The sequence below is a fragment of the Elephas maximus genome, chromosome 10, assembly GCF_024166365.1.
Source record: "Elephas maximus indicus isolate mEleMax1 chromosome 10, mEleMax1 primary haplotype, whole genome shotgun sequence".
Taxonomy (NCBI): domain Eukaryota; kingdom Metazoa; phylum Chordata; class Mammalia; order Proboscidea; family Elephantidae; genus Elephas; species Elephas maximus.
In genome coordinates this window covers 81,644,546-81,658,886 of record NC_064828.1, presented here as the reverse complement: position 1 = coordinate 81,658,886, position 14,341 = coordinate 81,644,546, and the positions used below count along the sequence as shown (strand labels likewise).

The window sequence follows — 14,341 nt, the reverse complement described above, 5'->3', positions numbered from 1 at the left end:
AACAAGCCAAGGAGCACACAGACAAAGCAACAGAGGAACTTAAGAAGATTAGATAAGAGCATAATGACAAACTTAATAGGCTACAAGAATCCACAGAGATTCAGAAATTCAGAACAGAAACAGAAATTAAACAGAAATTCAGAAGATTAACAATAAAATTTCAGAATTAGACAACTCAATAGAAAGCCATGGGAGCAGAAATGAGGCAGTGGAAGTCAGAATTAGTGAGACTGAAGATAAAGCACTGGACACCAAGATATTTGAGGAAAAATCAGAAAAAAGAATTACAAAAAATGAAGAAACACTAAGAACGCAGCACCAGGATTAGAGGAAGACTCATTAACAACCTGCGATATGCAGCTGACACAACTTTGCTTGCTGAAAGTGAAGAGGACTTGAAGCACTTATTGATGAAGATCAAAGAGCACAGCTTTCGGTATGGATTACACCTCAACATAAAGAAAACAAAAATCCTCACAACTGGACCAATAATCAACATCATGATAAATGGAGAAAAGACTGAAGTTGCCAAGAATTTCATTTTACTTGGACCCACAATCAACGCCCATGGAAACAGCAATCAAGAAATCAAATGATGTATTGCACTGAGCAAATTTACTGCAAAAGACCTCTTTGAAATGTTGAAAACCAAAGATGTTATTAAGGCATGCCTGACCCAAGCCATGGTGTTTTCAATCACCTCATATGCATGAGAAAGCTGAACAATGAATAAGGAAGACTGAAGAAGAACTAACGTCTTCGAATTATGGTGTTGGCAAAGAATATTGAATATACCATGGATTGCCAGAAAAACGAGCAAATCCATCCTGGAGGAAGTACAGCCATAATGCTCCTTAGAAGGAAGGATGGTGAGACTTCGTCTCAAGTACTTTGGAGAAGGACATCATGCTTGGTAAATTAGAGGGTCAGATAAAAAGAGGAAGATCCTCAACGAGATCCATATAGTGGCTACAACAATGGGCTCAAGCATAACAATGATTGTGAGGATGCTGCAGGACCAGGCAGTGTTTTGTTCTGTTGTACATGGGGTTGTTATGAGTCGGAACCAACTTGACAGCACCTAACAACACTTGCTGATTTATTAGTGAATGAATTTTGGTTAATGGATCATGCTAAAGGTGTCTGCATTTTAAACTTTCAATCTCTAACTGCTGAATGAAAGCTTTTGCTTCTCAATTTAAAAAAAAATTTTTTTCTTATCATTAGCAAGCTAGTAAGGAGGTTTTTTACTTTTACTGGAATGTGTGGGCAGTAGGGGTGGAGGAAACAGGTTTTCCTGTTGCTCTAGATGTCTTAGTAGTTCTCCATGGAAACTGAGTTAGCTATTTTAATGTAAGCCCTGATGTCGCAGTGGTTAAGAGCTATGGTTGTTAACCAAAAGGTCAGCAGTTCGAATCTACTAGCCACTCCTTGGAAACTCTATGGGGGCAGTTCCACTCTGTCCTATAGGGTCACTATGAGTCAGAATTGACTCGAAGGCAACGGTTTGGTTTGGTTTGGTTTTTGGCAGGCAATACAAAAAGGAAGAAGGGATCAGAAAAGAAAAATTGGACATATCTTAGAGAGATATCAAAGACACCCAGAAAAAGGTTGCAAATTTAAGTGTTCACAGGGTCAGGCAGGTTAATGAAAATAAATGAAGCAAGCCAACCATACGAAAACTGACACAGATAAAAAAAAAATACACCCTATTAAATATATAGGGACAGTTCCTATTTCCTCCACAAAATAGTATCTTTCCTATTTTTCTGATAATATGTGGCTTTCTCCAACCAACTTTTGTTTTCCCGTTTCGATGGAGAATTGGGTATACAGTGCTATTTTTGTATTATTAAAAAAAAAAAAAGGCAACAGTAAAAGTGTGATGATAAGTGGCAAGTGGCCCTTGGCCTCAGTGATAGGGAGGAAATACAGGACAGCAACCATTTCAGCACCAGTTGATCAAATCTGTGCAGGAAGAAAGACTAGTGTAGACAATATTTTAATGATTCTGAGAAGTTAGATATTAAATTTTATATGAAATATCATCATTTTTAAACGTTAGCAACAAACTTACAATTTTTTAAAACTTGAGCCAGCCAAATAAAAATAATTCTGGGCTCTGGGTTCTCCATCTGTGGGCTCCAGGCTACAATTTATACTGTCCATAGACAGAGCCATCTGCTGGACCCGCCTACACTCCTCTACAGCTTAGCATCTCCCATGAGTGTGTTGTACTATTTTTGTCACTAAAATCACACTAATTTTAAAAATAATTTAGTAATTACAACAACCGGGGTTATAATCATGCCTGTGGAGATATTCAGCCACTGGAGAAGAAAAATGGAATCACAATAATAATTATTTAATAAAAATAATAATGAAAAACAAAACCAAGCCAGTTGACATCAAGCTGTTCCAACTCATGGCGGCCCTACTGTGTGCTGCAGGGTAGAACTGCTCCATCTGGTTTTCAAAGCTGTGACCTTTCAGATGCAAACTGCTAGACCTTTCTTCCGAGGCACCTCTTGGAGGGTTTGAATCACCAACCTTTCAATTAGTAGTCAAGTGCTTAACTGTTTGTACCAACCAAGCACTCCAGTAATAATGACTATGATAATATAGTAGCTATAAAGAAGACATTCAGGTAGCTAACAAATACATGAGGAAATGCTCATGATCACTAGCCATTAGAGAAATGCAAATCAAAACTACAATGAGATTCCATCTCACTCCAACAAGGCTGGCATTAATCAAAAAAACATAAAACAATAAATGTTGGAGAGGTTGTGGAGAGACTGGAGCACTTATACACTACTGGTGGGAATATAAAACGGTACAACCACTTCGGAAAACTTGGCGCTTCCTTAAAAGCTAGAAATAGAACCACCATACGATCCAGCAATCCCACTCCTTGGAATATATCCTAGAGAAATAAGAGCCTTTACATGAACAGATATATACACACCCATGTTCACTGCAGCACTGTTTACAAAAGCAAAATGATGGAAGCAACCAAGGTGCCCATCAGCAGATGAATGGATAAATAAATTACGGTATATTCACACAATGGGATACTCTGCATCAATAAAGAACAATGATGACTCCATGAAACATTTCATAACACAGAGGAATCTGGAAGGCATTATGCTGAGTGAAATTAGTCAGTTGGAAAAGGACAAATATTGTATGAGACCACTATTATAAGAACTCAAGAAATAGTTTAAACAGAGAAGAAAATATTCTTTGATGGTTACAAGAGAGTGGGGAGGCAGGGAGGGAGGGGGTATTCACTGCATAGATAGTAGACAAGAACTATTTTAGGTGAAGGAAAAGACAACATATGATACAGGAGAGGTCAGCACAACTGGACTAAACCAAAAGCAAAGAAGTTTCCTGAATACAACCGAACGCTTCACAGGCCAGAGTAGCAGGAGCAGGGGTTTGGGGACCATGGTTTCAGGGGACATCTAGGTCAACTGGCATAATAAAATCTATTAAGAAAACATTCTGCATCCCACTTTGGTGAGTGGCATCTGGGGCCTTAAACGCTAGCAAGCAACCATCTAAGATGCATTAATTGGTCTCAACCCACCTAGAGCAAAGGAGAATGAAGAACACCAAAGACACACAGTAATTATGAGCCCAAGAGACAGAAAAGGCCACGTAAATCAGACATTAGCCTGAGACTAGAAGAACTAGATGGTGCCTGGCTACAACCGATGACTGCCCTGACAGGGAACACAACAGAGAATCCCCGATGGAGAAAGATAGCAGCAGGATGCAGACCTCAAATTCTCATAAAAAGACCAGACTTAATGGCCTGACCGAGACTAGAAGGACCCCAGAGGTCATGGTCGCCAGACCTTCTGTTAGCCCAAGACTGGAACCATTCCCAAAGCCAACTCTTCGGACAGAGATTGGACCGGACTATAAGATAAAAGATACTCGTGAGGAGTCAGCTTCTTGGCTCAGGTAGACACGAGACTACATGGGCCACTCCTGTCTGGAAGGGAGATGAAAAGGCAGAGGGGGACAGAAGCTGGCTGGATGGACACAGGAATACAGGGTGGAGAGGAGGAGTGTGCTGTCTCATTAGGAGGAGAGCAACTAGGAGTATACAGCAAAGTGTGTATAAATTTTTGTATGAGAAACTGACTTGATTTGTAAATTTTCACTTGAACCACAAATAATTTTTTAAAAAATACAGTAGCTGTGTTGTTTTTAAAATATTTACTTTATTCCAGGAACTCTCCTAAGTACTTTACATGCACTTTTTCCCTAGGATTTTTATTAAAGAGGAAACCAAGGCCTAATGAGATTAAATAACTTGCCTAGAGAAATTCCTGGTTAAAATAATATGAGAAGATAAAAAACTCTTCCTTTTCCCACCCTAAACAATATAAATGCTGGAAAAAACATTAAAAAGATAAAATTTAATACATGGTTAAGATCAAAAAGAAGAGAGTGAAACCAGTGGGTGACACGAATGGAAGAGGGAGCCTACAGTGGGTGGGAGATGAAGCTGGGCAGAGGCCAGAACTCATGCAAGCCCCAGAGCTGGCGCATATCACCAATCTAGGTGATTGGTGATATGCGCCAGGCAAATGGAACCCTGGAGAGTGTTGCCCGGTCCATGAACAGAGATCCGGAAATGTCCGCCCAATGTGGCCTGGGCTCATGGCAATCAGAGGCCACCTGTCCCAGGCTGAGAATAGGAAAAGAGTTACTTGTGAGAGGGCAGACCTCAAGCCTGAACTCTGGGCAGGTACAGGGCCCAAATTCACATTTTCCTCACCAGAAGAAACCCTGAGCCAAAAAGTTAAAATTAGAACTCATTTAAAATTGGTGAGCTCTGTTGGACCCAGACAGAGTCAACGACAAAGACGTTACTAGAAAACACATGCAGGCCTTCCATGGAAGACTATCCCCTAAAAGAGGGCTTACAAACAAGCCAATAACAAACAAACAAAACCCTAACATCATTATAGTTCACAGAGCCATCAAACAAAAACATCCAGATCTGAGGAACCAGGTCATAGGGGGACCTAGAAGGGACTTTAAAGTAAGAATATTCAAAGAGGCCAAGGAAAATAATACCTGAAGTTAACTTAAAAATAAATCTATCCACAAAAAGACTTGTCCAGGATGCCCTTTATCACCGCTCTTATTCAACATTGTGCTAGAAGTCCTAGCCAGAGCAATTAGGCTAGACAAAGAAATAAAGGGCATCCAGATTGGCAAAGAGGAAGTAAAATTATCTCTATTTGCAGATGACATGGTCTTATACACAGAAAACCCCAACGAATCCTCCAGAAAACTACTGAAACTAATAGAAGAGTTTGGCAGAGTCTCAGGTTATAAGATAAACATACAAAAATCACTTGGATTCCTCTACATCAACAAAAAGAACACCGAAGAGGAAATAACCAAATCAATACCATTCACAGTAGCCCCCAAGAAGATAAAATACTTAGGAATAAATCTTACCAAGGATGTAAAAAGACCTATACAAAGAAAACTACGAAGCTGTACTACAAGAAATTAAAAAGGACATACTTAAGTAGAAAAACATACCTTGCTCATGGATAGGAAGACTTAACATTGTAAAAATGTCTATTCTACCAAAAGCCATCTATACATACAACACACTTCCGATCCAAATTCCAATGTCATTTTTTAAGGCGATAGAGAAACACATCACCAACTTCATATGGAAGGGAAAGAAGCCTCGGATAAGCAAAGCATTACTGAAAAAGAAGAAGAAAGTGGGAGGCCTCACTCTACCTGATTTCAGAAGCTGTTATACAGCCACAGTAGTCAAAACAGCCTGGTATTGGTACAACAACAGGCACATAGACCAGTGGAACAGAATTGAGAATCCAGATATAAATCCATCCACATATGAGCAGCTGATATTTGACAAAGGCTCAGAGCCAGTTAATTGGGGAAAAGACAGTCTTTTTAACAAACGGTGCTGGCATAACTGGATATCCATTTGCAAAAAAATGGAACAGGACCCATACCTCACACCAAGCACAAAAACTAACTCCAAGTGGATCAAAGACCTAAACATAAAGACTAAAACGATAAAGATCATGGAAGAAAAAATAGGGACAACCTTAGGAGCCCTAATACAAGGCATAAACAGAATACAAAACATTACCAAAAATGACAAAGAGAAACCAGATAACTGGGAGCTCCTAAAAATCAAACACCTATGCTCATCTAAAGACTTCACCAAAAAAGTAAAAAGACCACCTACAGACTAGGAAAGAATTTTCAGCTATGACATCTCCGACCAGCGCCTGATCTCTAAAATCTATATGATTCTGTCAAAACTCAACCACAAAAAGACGAAAAACCCAGTCAAGAAGTGGGCAAAGGATATGAACACACACTTCACTAAAGAAGATATTCAGGCAGCTAACAGATACATGAGAAAATACTCTCGATCATTAGCCATTAGAGAAATGCAAATTAAAACCACGATGAGATTCCATCTCACTCCAACAAGGCTGGCATTAATCCAAAAAACACAAAATAATAAATGTTGGAGAGGCTGCGGAGAGATTGGAACTCTTATACACTGCTGGTGGGAATGTAAAATGGTACAACCACTTTGGAAATCTATCTGGCGTTATCTTAAACAGTTAGAAATAGAACTTCCATACAACCCAGAAATCCCACTCCTCGGAATATACCCTAGAGAAATAAAAGCCTTCACACAAACAGATATATGCACACCCATGTTTATTGCAGCTCTGTTTACAATAGCAAAAAGCTGGAAGCAACCAAGGTGTCCATCAACGGATGAATGGTTAAATAAATTGTGGTATATTCACACAATGGAATACTACACATTGATAAAGAACAGTGACGAATCTGTGAAACATTTCATAACATGGAGGAACCTGGAAGGCATTATGCTGAGCGAAATTAGTCAGAGGCAAAAGGACAAATATTGTATAAGACCACTATTATAAGATCTTGAGAAATAGTATAAACTGAGAAGAACACATACTTTTGTGGTTACGAGGCGGGGAGGGAGGGAAGGTGGGAGAGGGTTTTTCACTGATTAATTAGTAGATAAGAACTGCCTTAGGTGAAGGGAAGGACAATACTCAATACATGGAAGGTCAGCTCAACTGGACTGGACCAAAAGCAAAGAAGTTTCCGGGATAAAATGAATGCTTCAAAGGTCAGCGGAACAAGGGCGGGGGTTTGGAGACCATGGTTTAACGGGACTTCTAAGTCAACTGGCAAAATAATTCTACTATGAAAACATTCTGCATCCCACTTGGAAATGTGGCGTCTGGGGTCTTAAATGCTAACAAGCGACCATCTAAGATACATGAATTGGTCTCAACCCACCTGGAGCAAAGAAGAATGAAGAACACCAAGGTCACACGACAACTAAGAGCCCAAGAGACAGAAAGGGCCACATGAACCAGAGACCTACATCATCCTGAGACCAGAAGAACTAGTTGGTGCCCGGCCACAATCTATGACTGCCCTGACAGGGAGCACAACAGAGAACCCCTGAGGGAGAAGGAGATCGGTGGGATGCAGACCCCAAATTCTCATAAAAAGACCATACTTAATGGTCTGACTAAGACTAGAGGAATCCCGGCGTTCATGGTCCCCAAACCTTCTGTTGGCCCAGGACAGGAACCATCCCCGAAGACAACTCATCAGACATGAAAGGGACTGGTCAGTGGGTAGGTGAGAGATGCTGATGAAGAGTGAGCTAATTAAATCAAGTGGTCACTTGAGACTGTGTTGGCATCTCCTGTCTGGAGCGGGGATGGGAGGATAGAGAGAGTTGGAAGCTGGCAAAATTGTCACGAAAGGAGAGACTGGAAGGACTGACTCATTAGGGGGAGAGCAAGTGGGAGTACAGAGTAAGGTGTATATAAACTCATATGTGACAGTCTGACTTGATTTGTAAACATTCACTTGAAGCTCAATAAAAGTTAATTAAAAAAAAAAAAAAAAGACTTGTCCAAGAATGTTCATAGCAGCTTTATTCATAATAGCCAAAAGCCAAAACTAGTCCAAAGGGTACATCCATACAATAAACTACTACTCAGGAATAGAAATCAACAGTTTTCTTAAAAAAAAAAAAAAAAGTTACCTTGAAGTTGATTCCAACTCGTGGCGACCTCACACATTTCAAAGTAGAGCTGCACTCCATAAAATTTTCAATGGCTGTGATCTTTCGGAAGTAGATTGCTGGGGCTCTCTTCCAAGGCACCTCTGGATGAATTGAAACCACCAACCTTTCAGTTAGTAGCCAGGCAGTTAACTGTTTATGCTGTTCAGGGGCTCCATGCAACGGAATACAACTCAACAATAAAAATCATTAGCTTCCTATTTACCCATTACAAAAAGGTGAAGAAAAAAAATCCCATTCCCCTCCAAAAAATTACAATCATAACAGCAACCTAAACTATTTAAAAACTACACAAAACAACTACATATACACACACACACACACACACACAAAACCTGGGAATAAGTTCAGCAAGAGATGTACAAGATCAATATGAAGAAAAACAGAACACTTCACTGAGGATGCAGAAGACCTGAAGAGTAGATGCACATTGTTGCAGCTACCATTAACAGAGCACTTACCATCACCAGGCACTTTACATTTTACCATGTGCTTACTACTCATTTAACCCTCACAGCGGCCCTACTGCAATTATCCTGTTTATGAGGAAGGGAAGATTCATTGTTTTATAGAAATACTCAAAACAATATATAAATTCGATGCAAACTTAACTTTTAAAAACATTTTTAAGAACAATTTTGACCATCAAGAAAATAAAAAGCCCCCAGAATGGGAGAAAGTATTTGCAAATCACGTATCTAATAAAGGCACGTGTCTAGAATACATAAAGAACTCTTACAACCCAATAACAAAAAGATAAACCAATTTAAAAATGAGCAAATGTACAACTTTGGGGAATGTAATCAGTGTCCCTAAATTATACATGTAGAAATTGTTAAATTGGTCTATCTTTTACCCGCAAGACTATCACCCTGGGATACCCTTTAAACTTGGAACTCGTACCACTCCTGGTGGTCACCTATCAGCTAAAAGAAAGAGACACTCATAAGATAAATATCACCTGTAAGTTCTGTGTTCCTCTAAACAATCATCTAAATGAGACCTAATAGTCAACATTTATATTATACCAAATACAAGAAAGTAAGAGGGGAGAAGGAAGCTAAATTAATGGAAACAGAACAACCAGAATGAAAATAATGAGAATGCTCACACACTGTGAAAGGTGTAACCAATGTCACTGAATAATATGTATAGAAATTGTTAAATGAGAACCTAATGTGCTATGTACATTTTCTCCAAAATCACAGTATTTTTTAAATGGTGTATCTTTTGCTGTTATATTTTCACTAAAATAAAATTTTTTTTAAATGAGCAAAGGATTTGAATAGGTATTTTTCCAAAGAAGATATACAAATGGACAACAAGCCCCTGAAAATATTAGAGAAATGCAAATCAAAACCACAATGAGATAGCACTTCACACCCTCTAAGATGGCTATTCTAAAACATCGGGAAAGCAGCCCTAGTACACTGCTGGTCGAAACATAAAACAGCACGGCCAATGTGGAAAGTAGTCTGGAAAATAGTTTGAGTTTTTTAAGGTAATTCAAACAATTAAACATAGAGTTATCATTAAAAAAAAAAAAATGATGTCAGGTTGATTCCTACTCAAGGTGGCCTCTCAGAGTAGAACTACACTCTGTAGGGTTCTCAAGGGCTATGATCTTCTGGGGGAGCCCTGCTGGCGCAGGTTAAGAGCTAAGGCTGCCAACCAAAGGCTCGGCAATTTGAATCCACCAGCTGCTCCTTGGGAATCCTACGGGGTAGTTCTCCTCTGTTCCTATAGGCTTGCTAAGAGTTGGAACCAACTCTACTGCAATGTATTTGGTTAGTTTTTTTTTTTTTGGTGATCTTTTGGAAGGAGCACTGGTGGCATGCTGGTTAAAGCTCTTGGCTGCTAACTAAAAGGTAAGTGGTTCAAGCCTACCAGCTGCTCTGCGGGAGAAAAATGTGGCAGTCTGCTTCTGGAAGATTTACAGCCTTGGAAACCCTATGCGGCAGTTCTACTCTGTCCTTTAGGGTCAACCGTGAGTTGGAATCGACTCGACAGCACATGACAACAACAAGGGTCAACTGTGAGTTGGAATTGACTCTACAGCAGTGGGTTTGGTTTCGGTTTGGTGGTCTTCTGAAGTGGATCACCACGCCTTCCTTCTGAGATACCTCTGAGTAGATTTGAACCGCCAATCTTTCAGTCAGTAGCCAAGCACTTAACCATGTGTGCCATCCAGGAACTCCTATCCCCACCCCAGCAGTTCTCCAATCGGAGTGATATTGCCCCATCAGGGAACATCTGGCAATGTATGGAGGCATTTTTGGTTGTCACAACTGGGGGACAAGGGGACGCTGTGTTACTGACATCTAGTGGGTAAGCCAGGGATGCTGCTAAACACCCTACAATGCACAGGACAGCCCCCACAACACAGAATCATCCGCCTTAAAATGTCAATAGTACCAACATCAAGAACTATATTTTCTCCTATAACTTATGATATGTTTGAGTTTTGTTTAATTCCTCTGGAATTATTTTTTTGTTGGGGGGTGTGTGTGTGTGTCTAATTATTGTTTTCCAAATAATATCATCCTGGAAATTTTCTCCACTCTTGACTCATTATTCTGAAATGCTACATTTATTATGTACGTACTGATTTTTCACAAACGCTATACATGCTATACTGTGTTATCTACGCAGGAAAGGGTAAATACTCTGTCATGATGATGATGACTGTTTTATCAGAAGTCATGTATTTTATCAGCTCATGTACTTTCTCATTATTTAAAAAACAGTACTTTTGGCTATTCTTACAGTTTCTTTTTCAGATTAATTTTAGGATCAGCTTGTTAAAATTGTTTATTGCTTTAATGCCTTCATTAAGACGTCACAAACCAATTCATTATTTAAAGTGTACGATTCAGTGATTTTTAGTATATTCAGAATTGGTGCAACAATTATCACAATGCAATCTTAGAGCATTTTCATCACTGCCCCCCCCTCAAAAAAACCATGTACCTGTTGGCAGTCACTCCCCATCCCACCCTTTAATACCCCAGCCCTAGGCAACCACTAATCTTCTTTCTGTCTCTGTAGACATGCCTATTCTGGATATTTCACGTAAGTGGATTCAAACAACGTGTGTCTTTTGTGACTGGCTTCTTTTATTTTGATAATATTTTCAAGGTTCATTCATGTTGCAGCATCTATCCGTACTTCACTCTTTTTTATTAATGAATAAAATTCCATTGTCTGTATTACACTTGTTTATCCATTCATCAGTTGATGTATATCTAGGCTGTTTCTACTTTTTGGCTATTGTGAATAATGCTGCCATGAACTTTTGTGTGGACATACGTTTTCATTTCTCTTTACATACCTGGGAGTGAATTTGCTGGGTCATAACTGGGTGGCATAAACGGTTAAGCACTCAGCTACTAACCAAAAGGCTGGCAGATCAAATCCACTCAGAAGCACCTTAGAAGAAAGGTCTGGTTATCTACCTTCAAAAGATCACAGCCCTTGAAAATCCCATGGAGTACAGTTCTACTCTGAAATACAGGGGACCACCAGGAGTTTGAATTGACTCCATGGCAACTGGTTTGGTATTTTTTGTTTTATTTTGGGGGTAGGGAATGATAGCCACAAGATAAACCAAAACCAAACCCACTGCTGTTAAGTCAATTCCAACTCATAGCGACCCTATAGGACAGAGCAGAACTGCCCCAAGTTTCCAAGGAGTGCCTGGTGGATTTGAACTGCTAACCTCTTAGTTAGCAGCTGGAGCACTTAACCACTACTCCACTAGGGTTTCCAGCCACAAGATACACGTAATAAAACACTGATAAATTTAAAGATAAAATTTTAAATTTTGGTTCAACGAAGGTGCCAAAAGGTTAAAAAGACAAGCAAAATTTAAAATAAATTGGGAGTAAATCTTTTTTTTCTTAAATCCTTAAAACATATGCAAATGACAAAAGATTAAGAGCCAGAATATATAAATGTTGGCAGTTTGAACCTACTCAGTAGCACTATGAAAGAAAAGTCTGGCAATGTGCTTTTTGTAAAGATTACAGCCAAGAAAACCCTATGGAGCAGTTCTACAGTATAACACATGGGGTCGCCATGATTCTGAATCTGCTCGCCGACAACAGGCTTGATTTTTTCTGTTTCTACAAATCAGTATGAAAAAGACAACCCAACAGAAAAAAGTGACATTTCTCAAAAGAGAAAATTCAAATGGCCAAGAATCATAAAAAGATGTTCAATCTCAGTAGTAATTAGAGAAATACAAATTAAAACAGCATTGAAAAATCATTTTCCATCCATCAGATTGCCAAAAATAAAAAAAGACTGAAAATATCAAATGTTTCAAAGAACATGGGGAAATGGACATTATTATACATTGCTAGTAGGCAGTCTGGCAGACATTAGCTGTCCACATCCTCCCACCCAGCAATTCCTCCCGCTCCTCCACACCCTGCCACCATGCCTTGGGAAATGCTCACATGGGCACACAGGCATGTAAGAGATTCTCTGCCACACTGTGCCTGTCTAACTGTGAAAGACTGGAAGCAATCTATGGAATCTTACACACTACGGAATTCACAGAGCAAATTTCTTTGTGTTAACAAAGAAAAAGTTCCAAGACCCATTTCTAAGCACAAAAAGGCAAGTTGCTGAACACATACAAGTAGCATATTTATAAAATACACATCTGTAAACATTTAACATAAAATTTTACATACCCACACAAACATGCACACGCTCGTCAATAAATGCAAAGGAAAAGAATTAGAAAAATATGCCCCAAACTAAGAACAGATCTTGCTTTGGGAGAACACCAAAAAAAACCAAACCCATTGTCGTCAAGTCAATTCTGACTCACAGCTACCCTATAAGGGACTGGTAAAAGAGGAAAAGTTGGAGATCGAAAAAGATAGGTCAAAGAGTATCTGTTTAATTTTTTTACATGAAAATTTTTTTACAACATTGTACGCACAGGCTATAATTAAAATAAACATAAAAGAACAAATACTTTTTTTTAAAACAAGCTCAACTTGACCAAAACTGATCCTTCCTTCCCCTATTAAACCTCTTCTTCCCGCGCTCCTAATTCTGATGATTAACAAACCTTTCAGCACAATTCTTACTATCCTTACAATACAAATAACGAAATAAGATAAATAACTTTGTCTTTCCAAGAAATGGGTATATGAGGAGGTTAGTTTTGGGTTTGTTTGTATTTTACTGAGCAGGCATCAATTTTGTAATGAACAATTATTACAGTTCTTGTTTTGCATCTATCCGAGGGATGCTAGAGGAGAAAAAGGTGGCTTCCCAGAAAGGCCCAGAGCAGCGGGTGTGGTCTGGGAGGAAAGGGGCGGTCACAGTAGGTTGGGGTAGGTCTCCACGAAGCGAGGGAAGGGAACTGTGAGCGTAGTCGCGTCGAACAAACACAACCGGAGCAGTTCCCAGGCGGCTCCCGACGCTGCCTCCTTTGTAGCTGATTGGGTCGAGGAACCATGAAGGTTTGGTAGGTGCCCACAGAAGGAGAAGGGGGAGCTGAGAGGCTGGCCCGGGGAGAGCGTGGGGGGACTGCGGTCCGGAGAAAGAGCTCTCGCTGCGCACCTCGATATTGAATCGCCCCCGCCGCGAGTGAGGGAGACAAGGAGGACGCGCCAATGGGCGGGGAGAAGGGCAGGGACAGGGCACTCGGGGACGACGGGGTGCCAGCAACCGGTCGCCCCCGCACGCTGTGACAAACTCGTCTCCCCGATACTTGTCGAGCCGCGCTGGAAACCTCTTCCGCCCCGCGCACAAGCCCGGCGTAATGCCTTGCTAACCCCTAAGGCTCCTTACCTGCGGCCCCTAACCCGACCCGAACACCTGCAGCACCTCACGCTGAGGAGATGGAACCTCCGTGGCCACCTGCGCGCGCCCACCCGGATCCACTAGGACGGAAGCCACTTCCGGTCCGGCGGCAGGCCAGGAGGACGTAACCCTAGTCGAGTGTGCGTATGGGCGGCACCATCTTGTACGGAAGCTGCGGGGACAGCTGTTGCTTCTCCAGTTTTTCCACTGTTGAACAAAGGATCTGTTAAAACTAGGAAGACTTAAAGTCTCTTAAAAACGTGATGGTTTTGTTTTTGTTTCTGGGATGGTGTTTTTGTTTGTCTAAGCCTCTGGAACCCCCACAAATGTAATATGAAA

At 40.4% G+C, this 14,341-nt stretch overlaps 1 protein-coding gene across 2 annotated transcripts in view; it reads right to left on the bottom strand.

Moving 5' to 3' along the window:
- Positions 1–14,083, bottom strand: part of EXD2 (exonuclease 3'-5' domain containing 2) — a 53,437-nt gene extending 39,354 nt beyond the window's left edge. For both annotated transcript variants that reach the window (XM_049898254.1, XM_049898255.1), the window contains exons 1-2: positions 13,991–14,083; positions 8,138–8,259 (exon numbers count right to left, since the gene is read on the bottom strand). The gene's annotated coding sequence lies outside the window, so the exon portion shown is untranslated. The remainder of the gene's footprint in view (positions 1–8,137; positions 8,260–13,990) is intronic.
- Positions 14,084–14,341: the final 258 nt, after the last annotated feature.